Raw genomic sequence first — 10,729 nt, forward strand, 5'->3', positions numbered from 1 at the left:
TCTTTTGTCTCCCTAGGTATGTTTATTCCTAGGTATTTTATTCTTTTTGTTGCAATGGTAAATGGGAGTGTTTCCTTAATTTCTCTTTCAGATATTTTATCATTAGTGTATAGGAATGCAAGAAATTTCTGTGCATTAATTTTGTATCCTGCAACTTTACCAAATTCTTTGATTAGCTCTAGTAGTTTTCTGGTGGCATCTTTAGGATTCTCTGCATATACTATCATGTCATCCACAAACATTGACAGTTTTAATTCTTCTTTTCCAATTTGTATTCCTTTTATTTCTTTTTCTTCTTTGATTGCCGTGGCTAGGACTTCCAAAACTATGTTGAATAATAGTGGTGAGAGTGCTCATCCTTGTCTTGTTCCTGATCTTAGAGGAAATGCTTTCAGTTTTTCAGCATTGAGAATGATGTTTGCTGTGGGTTTGTCATATATTGCCTTTATTATGTTGAGGTAGTTTCCCTCTATGTCCACTTTCTAGAGAGTTTTTATCATAAATGGGTGTTGAATTTTGTCAAAAGCTTTTTCTGCATCTATTGAGATGATCATATGGTTTTTATTCTTTAATTTGTTAATATGGTGTATCACATTGATTGATTTGCGTATATTGAAGAATCCTTGCATCACTAGGATAAATCCCACTTGATCATGGTGTATGGTCCTTTTAATGTGTTGTTGGATTCTGTTTGCTAGTATTTTGTTGAGGATTTTTGCATTGATATTCATCAGTGATACTGGTCTGTAATTTTCTTTTTTGTAGTATCTTTGTCTGGTTTTGGTATCATGGTGATGGTGGCCTCATAGAATGAGTTTGGGAGTGTTCCTTCCTCTGCAATTTTTTGGAAGAGTTTGAGAAGGATAGGTGTTAGCTCTTCTCTAAATGTTTGGTAGAATTCACCTATGAAGCTATCTGGTACTGGACTTTTGTTTGTTGGAAGATTTTTTTTTTTTTTTTAGAACCTTTAATTATTATTAATTAATTAATTTATTTATTTGGCTGTGTTGGGTCTTTGTTTCTGTGCGAGGGCTTCCTCTATCTTCGGCAAGCGGGGGCCGCTCTTCATCACCGTGTGCAGGCCTCTCACCATTGAGGCCTCTCTTGTTGTGGAGCACAGGCTCCAGACGCGCAGGCTCAGTAGTTGTGGCTCACGGGCCTAGTTGCTCCACGGCATGTGGGATCTTCCCAGACCAGGGCTCGAACCCATGTCCCCTGCATTAGCAGGCAGATTCTCAACCACTGCGCCACCACAGAAGCCCTGTTGGAAGATTTTTAATCACAGTTTCAATTTCATTACTTGTGACTGGTGTTCATATTTTCTATTTCTTTCTGGTTCAGTCTCGGAAGGCTATACCTTTCTAAGAATTTGTCCATTTCTTCCAGGTTGTCCATTTTATTGGCATAGAGTTGTTTGTAGTAGTCTCTTAGGCTGCTTTGAATTTCTGTTGTGTCTGTTGTAACTTCTCCTTTTTCATTTCTAATTTTATTGATTTGAGTCCTCTCCCTCTTTTTCTTGATGAGTCTGGCTAATGGCTTATCAACTACGTTTATCTTCTCAAAGAACAAACATTTAGTTTTATTGATGTTTGCTATTGTTCTCTTTGTTTCTATTTCATTATTTCTACTCTGATCCTGATGAATTCTTTCCTTCTGCTAACTTTGGGTTTTGTTTGTTCTTCTTTCTCTAGTTCCTTTAGGTGTAAGGTTAGATTGTTTATTTGAGATTTTTCTTGTTTCTTGAAGTAGGCTTGTAGAGCTATAAAATTCCCTCTTAGAACTGCTTTTGCTGCATCCCATAGGTTTTGGATCGTCATGTGTTCATTGTCATTTGTCACTAGGTATTTTTTGATTTCCTCTTTGATTTCTTTAGTGATCTCTTGGTTATTTAGTAACGTATTGTTTAGCCTCCATGTGTTTGTGTTTTCTATGTGTTTTTCTCTGTAATTCATTTCTAATCTCATAGCGTTGTGGTCAGAAAAGATGCTTGATATGATTTCAATTTTCTTAAATTTACTGAGGCTTGATTTGTGACCCAAGATTTGATCTATCCTGGAGAATGTTCCGTGCGCACTTGAGAAGAAAGTGTAATCTGCTGTTTTTGGATGGAATGTCCTATAATTATCAATTAAATCTATCTGATCTATTGTGTCATTTAAAGCTTCTGTTTCCTTATTTATTTTCATTTTGGATGATCTGTCCATTGGTGTGAGGTGTTAAAGTCCCCCACTATTTTTGTGTTACTGTCGATTTCCTCTTTTATAGCTGTTAGCAGTTGCCTTATGTATTGAGGTGCTCCTATGTTGGGTGCATATATATTTATAATTGTTATATCTTCTTCTTAGATTGATTCCTTGATCATTATGTAGTGTCCTTCCTTGTCTCTTGTAACATTCTTTATTTTAAAGTCTATTTTGTCTGATATGAGTATTGCTACTCCAGCTTTCTTTTGATTTCCATTTGCATGGAATATCTTTTTCCATCCCCTCACTTTCAGTCTGTATGTGTCCCTAGGTCTGAAGTGGGTCTCTTGTAGATAGCATATATATGGGTCTTGTTTTTGTATCCATTCAACAAGCCTGTCTTTTGGTTGCAACATTTAATCCATTCACGTTTAAGGTAATTATCAATATGTATGTTCCTGTGACCATTTTCTTAATTGTTTTGTGTTTGTTTTTGTAGGTCCTTTTCTTCTCTTGTGTTTCCCACTTAGAGAAGTTCCTTTAGCATTTGTTGTAGAGCTGGTTTGGTGGTGCTGAATTCTCTTAGCTTTTGCTTGTCTGTAAAGCTTTTGATTTCTCCATCGAATCTGAATGATATCCTTGCCAGGCAGAGTAATCTTGGTTGTAGGTTCTTCCCTTTCATCACTTTAAGTATATCCTGCCACTCCCTTCTGGCTTGTAGAGTTTCTGCTGAGAAATCAACTGTTAACCTTATGGGAGTTCCCTTGTATGTTATTTGTCGTTTTTCCCTTGCTGCTTTCAATAATTTTTCTTTGTCTTTAATTTTTGCCAATTTGATTACTATGTGTCTCAGCGTGTTTCTCCTTGGGTTTTTCCTGTATGGGACTCTCTGTGCTTCCTGGACTTGGGTGGCTATTTCCTTTCCCATGTTAGGGAAGTTTTCAACTATAATCTCTTCAAATATTTTCTCTTGTCCTTTCTCTCTCTCTTCTCTTCCTGCAACCCCTATAATGCGAATGTTGTTGCGTTTAATGTTGTCCAGGAGGTCTCTTATGCTGTCTTCATTTCTTTTCATTCTTTTTTCTTTGTTGTATTCCTCAGCAGTGAATTCCACCGTTCTGTCTTCCAGGACACTTATCCGTTCTTCTGCTTCAGTTATTCTGCTATTGATTCCTTCGAGTGTAGTTTTCATTTCAGTTATTGTACTGTTCATCTCTGTTTGTTTGTTCTTTAATTCTTCTAGGTCTTTGTTAAATAATTCTTGCATCTTCTTGATCTTTGCTTCCATTCTTTTTCTGAGGTCCTGGATCATCTTCACTATCATTATTCTGAATTCTTTTTCTGGAAGCTTGCCTATCTCTACTTCATTTAGTTGTTTCCTGGGGTTTTATCTTGTTCCTTCATCTGGTACATAGCCCTCTGCCTTTTCATCTTGTGTATCTTCCTGTGAATGTGGTTTTTGTTCCACAGGCTGCAGGATTGTAGTTCTTCTTGCTTCTGCTGTCTGCCCTCTGGTGGATGCGGCTAAGAGGCTTGTCCAGGTTTCCTGATGGGAGGGACTGGTGGTGGGTAGTGCTGACCGTTGCTCTGGTGGGCAGAGCTCAGTAAAACTTTAATCTGCTTGACTGCTGATGGGTGGGGCTGGATTCCCTCCCTGTTGGTTGTTTGGCCTGAGAGAACCCAACACTGGAGCCTACCTGGGCTCTTTGGAGGAGCTAATGTCGGACTCTGGGAGGGCTCACACCAAGGAGTACTTCCCGGAACTTCTGCTGCCAGTGTCCTTGTCCCCATGGTGAGCCACAGCCATCCCCTGCCTCTGCAGGAGACCCTCCAACACTAGCAGGTATGTCTGGTTCAGTCTCCCCTAGGGTCACTGCTCCTTCCCCTGTGTCCCGATGCACACACTGCTCTGTGTGTGCCCTCCGAGAGTGGAGTCTCTTGTTTCTCCCAGTCCTGTTGAAGTCCTGCAATCAAATCCCACTAGCCTTCAAAGTCTGATTCTCTATGAATTCCTCCTCCTGTTGCCGGACCCCCAGGTTGGGAAGCCTGAAGTGGGGCTCATAACCTTCACTCCAGTGGGTGGACTTCTGTGGTATAAGTTTTCTCCAGTCTGTGAGTCACCCACCCAGCAGTTATGGGGTTTGATATTACTGTGATTGCGCCCCTCCTACCATCTCATTGTGGCTTCTCCTTTGTCTTTGGATGTGGGGTATTTTTTTGGTGAGTTCCAGTGTCCTCCTGTTGATGATTGTCCAGCAGCTAGCTGTGATTCTGGTGTTCTCGCAAGAGGGAGTGAGAGCACGTCCTTCTACTCCACCATCTTGGTTCAGGGCCCACACTCCCACTGCTTTTAAGATGCATTTTCTCTCTTAAAGAGAAGATGATGTGAGCATCACTTCTCTCTCCCCTCTGCCTGCCTGGCTGTTGGCTGCAGTCAATGCAACTTTAGGAAGGCATTCTCGGAAGGGAGGATGGGCACAGGCTCTTGTAGAGTCAACAGCCCACCCTGGTGTGACCCAGTCTCCTCCTCTTAGCCCCAGGACATCGTGCTGGTTACTCCAGGGTACTTTTACCCCCCTCTGTGCCTATACGTGAATCCAGCTGCCTAGCACAGAGTGGACACTGTTGAGTCAACAAATAAATGATGAATGAAGTATAAACACTAAGATCTCAACTTAATAAGTGTTCTCTCTCCCCCTCCCTTGCTATAGGCCTTGCTACTCAAAGGGCCGTCCCTGCATCAGAAGCATCGGCAGTCACCTGGGAGCAATTTTTCCAGGATCCCAGGTGATCTAGACCCAGATTCGACTCTGAAAAGTGCTGCTATGTGGTCCTAAGTGGCGGCGGGATAGTAGACAAGATGACCTCTTAAAGACCCTCATAGCCTTACTTGTGTCTCAAATCAACATGGCCTATATTAGATTGCTATGATCATGGAAGGCTTAGCTCAGGGTCATTACAGCTAGGGCACTAGCCTAAGAGGGGGAAGGTGGAATTTCAGCTCTTCCTTTCTGTCTAGCCCTTCCTGCTGTTCTGCTTCTTTGGGGGTCCCAGCTGACAGACCCGAAGCACAGCATGGCTTTGCTCTAACTAATTGCCAACAGTTGGCTCTAGCTACATTGGTTATTCAAAGAGGCTCATTAATCTCCTAATGCTAGTGCAGCCGTGGCTGCTAATGGTGCCTCTCACCTCCCAGCACCCAGTTTCCAGGGGGCATCCTGGCTCCTTCTGGCAGCAGAGCAGTAGGAAACAGCGTCCTTCTCAGAAATCTCAGCTAGTGCCTGGGGACGGGGAGCTAGGCTGATTTGGAACCTGGCTAAGCCCTGCCTCTGGCTAGAGTGGTCCTAGGAGGCCTGACCTAATTCTAGGTCACACATGGGTCACAGAGCCTTGGAATGATACAGGTGGGCCTAAGAATGGATTACAGCAATACTAGGGGGAGGGGTATCTGCAACCTCTTGGATGAGTTCAGATGCCCTCTCACAGCCATATTAAGGAATCTGTCCCTTTTTCCTTTGGATATAGGGATGAGCTCTACCTTGGAAGACCTTGCAGGATGTGTGGAGATATAGAAGAGGTGCATTCTCGAAAGCTCATGATGAAGAAGTCCTGAAGAAGTTCAGAGCCTCTTTCCAAGGTCTGAGTCCAAGGCTCAAACTTGTGTTTTTCCTGTGGCTCAGAGAGCATAATTTAAATGTTCTCCTGCCTTTCTCCTCGAAGTTCTGCTTCTGTGGGTTTGTCTTGCCAAGACTGTAAATTCTTAAGGGAAGGGATCTGTTGTGCCTTTCACATCTGCCCCCTTGGTCCCAGTACCTGGCCTTGCTAACTCATCAGCCATCCACCTAGACTCACACCAGGGGTAAAGGAGAGAGTGTGAGGGAGAAAGGAGAGAAAGAGGAAGAAAAGACAGGGAAAGAAAGAGAGCAAGGGAGCTCTTGGGGGCAGGTCTCTGAGCAGCGAGAATATGATGACTATTAAGAATAAGATGCTTAATAAATATTGATACCAACGCACACATCCAGTGGCTATGGGACTGGTCCAGATGGGTGAGCTACTCACTAGCCCTAGGACTGAGGTGGCACAGCTTAGAGCTTTATCCTCTTTCTTCTTCTAACATTTTAATACGAAAATTTTCAGAGAGAAAATTTGAATTATATAGGACATGCTAATCCTCTAATAATATGGTGGGTATATAGGTGTCCTTTTTTTTTTTTTTTTTTTTTTTTGCTCTTTTTGTTTTTTAAGTGGACCAGACCCTCTGGCCTCTGTCAATTCCATCAGTATTGCCAGCCAAAGCATCCTGCTCCCCACAAAGTGGTTGTTAAAACAATACTGCCCTCTGCTGACCACAGGCTCTCACTTCTCTGGGACAGCTCTACTGCAAAGGGCTCAGAAAGGGCTGGATCAGATTGTCCCTCTTGTGTCTGTCCTTTGCTAAGATGCCTCCTTAGTGCTGTTGGGACCCACCCAGGTACAGGGATGAGTACCAGGACTGAGATGCAGCTGAGCTCAGACAATTAAGCAATGTATTAGGCCAGCTAATGTCCATATATCTTCATTATTCTACAGTTGTTTGCTGAGTACCTGCTTGCGTGAGGCCAAGCACCAGGGCTGTAGTGCAAAGCTATGGCTCTGTACCATGGATAAATAACTTGACCACTCAGAGCCTCATTTTCCTCCTAGGTGAAATGGGGACCATCAGACTGTCTTCCCTGGGAAAAAGAGGGGCTATAGAGCAGAGAGTGAGAAAGAGAGCAATAAACCCCTGTGGTTTCAGACACACCTAAAAGAACTAGAAAGCTTCGCCTTCTTAAAGGCGTGCATGAACCCATTTCCAAGTGATTTTTTGACTTCAAGTAAAAACCCTGGGCCTTGATCTGTTTGATGTTAACTATTCTAAGACAGCTGAGCTTAAATATCTCAACCAATGGGAAGGGGTAAAGCAGGATGGATCATCCCAAACTGTGGCCACCTATGGGGTCAAAGTCCCTGGGTAACTGGGAGCTGAGAGAGTAGGATCTCTCCCTGGCCTTTGTCACCTGTTTTATTCAAGATAAGTTAGAGCAGTGGTTCTCAAACTTGACCTGTGTCATATTCACCTGAGGCAGTTGTTAAAACCCAGATTGCTGGTCCCACCCTCAGTCTCTGATTCAGTATGTGTGGGGTGGAACCTGAGAATTTGCATTTCTAACATGATCCCAAATAAGCAGACCGGACCGAACTCCTGGGCCAGGCTGTGCGTGGTAATAACTCCTGAATCTCAGTGGCTTCACACCATGAGAGTTTACTTCTTGTTCATGCTGCATATGGAATAAGAGTAGTACATCTCTATTACATGCAGTCACTGGAAGACCCAGGTCAACAGATGGCCCATCATCTTACAGCTGCAATTTCTAGAACATCTGACCTTCTTAAGCTGCTGTGACAAAGGAAAAGATAGTAAAGAATCACGTTTGGGCTTTTAACTGTCTCAGCCCAGAAGTGATGACACTAATCATATCCATTCACATTTCACCTACCACAACTACTCGCACGGCCCTGCCCACATTCCAGGTAGAAGCATTCCATGTCCCTAGGAGAGAGAGGTGAACTAGATGTTGGAGCACTTGTACTGTAACCCTGCCACCCAAGCATATCTCTTCTCACTCACAGGAACACGTGCAACCAAGTCAAAACGGAATGGTGGTTATGGGGGACACACTTTCAGCCTCTTACATGTTGGTCATAGAGCAGTGATGATGGTGGTGATGATGGTGATGATGATGATGATAGGCAATAACCACTGAGTGCTTACTATGTGCCAGGAACTGTTCTAAGTGCTTTCTGTCTATTAACTCATTTATCTCTCATGACAACCCTAATGGTAAGTACCATTTACATTCCCATTTTACAAATGAGGAAACTGAAGCAATGTGTGGTTATGCAGTTTTCCCAGGTCACACAGGTAGTGAGAGACACAGCTGGGATTATAATCCAGCCAGTCCAACACTAGAGTCCATGTTCTCAACCACTGTTCTGCTCCATCATTGTGCAATTCATTTTATTTTTGAAGAGAGAGTAGAGGAGACTGTAGTGGGAAGGCCTGGTTTCTGGATAAGCTGGTAGTTCAGACCTAGTTATTCTAAATAGAAACAGTTCTACAGAGAGCAACCCCACACCAATAACTCTACTGATTTATGAAGGAATTAGCTCAAGCCAGATATTTAAAATGGGATCCAGTTCCAACAGAGGGTCTTTAAGGCCCCTCACTGATGCCCCGCAATGGCCAGAAGGTCATGCAGGTAGTGTCCATGCCTCTAAGAAAGAACACAATCTTCGTAGTAGTTGATCAGCAATCGGGAGGATGGGACAAGACATTTCTCGACTTTTCTTATAGAATTGCTTCCCAGATCTTACGGGTCCTCCTTAAATGGGGACCCAGGGATCTCCTTAAGCTCACTCCCTCCATCTTCCCCCCCAACCCCTCCCCTTGACCCTACTGCATCTGGAGGAACATGTCCAGCTGCAGTGCCTCCACCTGATATCTCGGCACCTCCTCTCACTACTGGTGAGCTACTGCCAGGTTCTTATCTGACAATGTCATAGTAACAGGTTTTAAGTCTTAGCATTACTGAGGGGCCGCCCCAGTGAGTAGTGACTAAAACACCTCTTGAGGTTAGGGCACCTACATGAAAAATAAGCCTTTCTCCCACTGATAGTAATAGGCTCTCAAAATGTCCATGGGTGATGCTAATGAAAACTGTTCCTTTACTGTGTCTTATCAAAGACCCACACTCTACAAGAAATTAGGAAAAGAGGAGCTAGAAAAAAATACAGTTGGGAGACGGAAATCTAACGAGTATGTTTTTTCCGTCATCAGCGGGAATGGGCAGGACTCAGCTACGGAAAGGGCCTCCGGCTGATCCAAAATGGCCAGCAGAGGGCGCTAGTCTAGTGCCTTAGAGAGCTTCAAATCATGAGCTTTGGTGTGTTATATCTCTGGTCATTCCGTGATATTTCTGGAGGAATGTTACATCATCAAGAGGGATTTGTTTAACCAGAAACACAGGATATTCAATGATCCTTGTTAGTGCATCAAAGGGAGTCAGTCTTTGGTCTCAAAATTTCAGATTTCTTCCCTGGGGTTTACAATTGTCTCTTTTCCTGTTTTTCTTGATAAAAGTTCAAAATCTCCCTGACAATGATTTTAAAACAGTACAGTTTTCAAGGCAATCTAAAAATACTGGCTATTTTGTTTAGATAGCTATCAAAGATCCAAGGTCAGTTATTCCATCCATTTCTCTCTCTCTCTCTCTCTCTCTCTCACACACACACACACACACACACACACAGAGAGAGAGAGAGAGAGAGAGAGAGAGAGAGAGAGAAAGATATACACACCCACATATTCACTCAGCAGTCACAATTTCTGCTGACAATTCAAACCTTTGTCTGCAACCTGGGGACTGACTGAGAAGACAAATGACTGGGAATTAACTAAGTGCTCAGATCTGTTATTCTGTATTGAAGGTCTGTATTGTGAAGGGTCTCAGCCTGCCCAGGGGTGTACTTGACATTCACAAGGCACAGTGCTGTCGAGCAGTGACTAAAGCAATTCTTTCTGACCAAGTCTACAGGTGGTCATAGACATGGAAACATGTCTTTCCTTTCTTGCAGGAGTCAGATGGACCAGCAGTGGGAATTGTGCTGTGAAAAACAAGCAATAACCACTCACTTGTCAGCTAATTTTGACATGCAAAGCATGTTGCATACACAGCTCCTGAAGGACACCCCCTGGGCTCTGACTCCAAACTGAGAATGAAAAAGTAGGAGTTGAGGATTTCACATTTTGACAGAGCAACAAAGGCAGACTTGGGGTGTTCCATAGCTCTCATTCCAGCCTGTGTGCGTGAGGGGCAAGCTGATCCCAGCACTTCCTTACTGCAGCACTGCCCAGCTGCACAAGGTTCCTATCCCCAGTTCAGTCCTATCCATCTCTGTGAAGGTGTATTAGTTTGCTAGGGCTGCTGTAACAAACTACCACAAACTGGGGGATGTAAACAACAGGAGTGTACTGTCTCACAGTTCTGGAGGCTATATGTTCAAAATCATGGTGTCAGAAGGGTTGATCCCTTCTGGGAGCCATGAGGGAGAGTCCGTTCCATGCCTTTCTCCTAGTTTCCACTGGTTTGCCAGCAATCTTTAGTGTTCCTTGTCTTATAAAGGCATCCTCCCAATTTCTGCCTTCATCTTCACTTTCTGTGTGCATATCTGTACCCAAATTTCCCCTTTTTATAAAGGCACCAGTCATATTGGATTAGTGCCCATCCTAATGACTTCATCTTGACTAATTACATTGGCAATGACTCTATTTCTGAATAAGATCATATTCTGAGTTACTGGGGGGTTAGGACTTCAACATATGAATTTGAGGTAAATGCAATTTAACCTATAACAGGAGGGTGTACCCTCTCACAACCACCAACCCATCTGCCAGGCCAGATGGGGATGCCAATGTCCAGCATATAAAGAGAAAAAGAAATAATTCATTAACTAGATTCTAGAGT

General features: G+C 43.3%; 1 long non-coding RNA gene across 1 annotated transcript; it reads left to right on the forward strand.

Annotated features, from left to right (window-relative positions):
- The first annotated feature begins 3,862 nt into the window (after positions 1-3,862).
- Positions 3,863-5,902, forward strand: LOC133087861 (uncharacterized). Its single transcript, XR_009700462.1, has 3 exons — positions 3,863-4,026; positions 4,895-4,970; positions 5,709-5,902. It is a non-coding gene; the product is annotated as an uncharacterized LOC133087861 (long non-coding RNA).
- Positions 5,903-10,729: the final 4,827 nt, after the last annotated feature.

Source organism: Eubalaena glacialis, chromosome 3 (assembly GCF_028564815.1).
Source record: "Eubalaena glacialis isolate mEubGla1 chromosome 3, mEubGla1.1.hap2.+ XY, whole genome shotgun sequence".
NCBI classification, from domain to species: Eukaryota; Metazoa; Chordata; class Mammalia; order Artiodactyla; family Balaenidae; genus Eubalaena; species Eubalaena glacialis.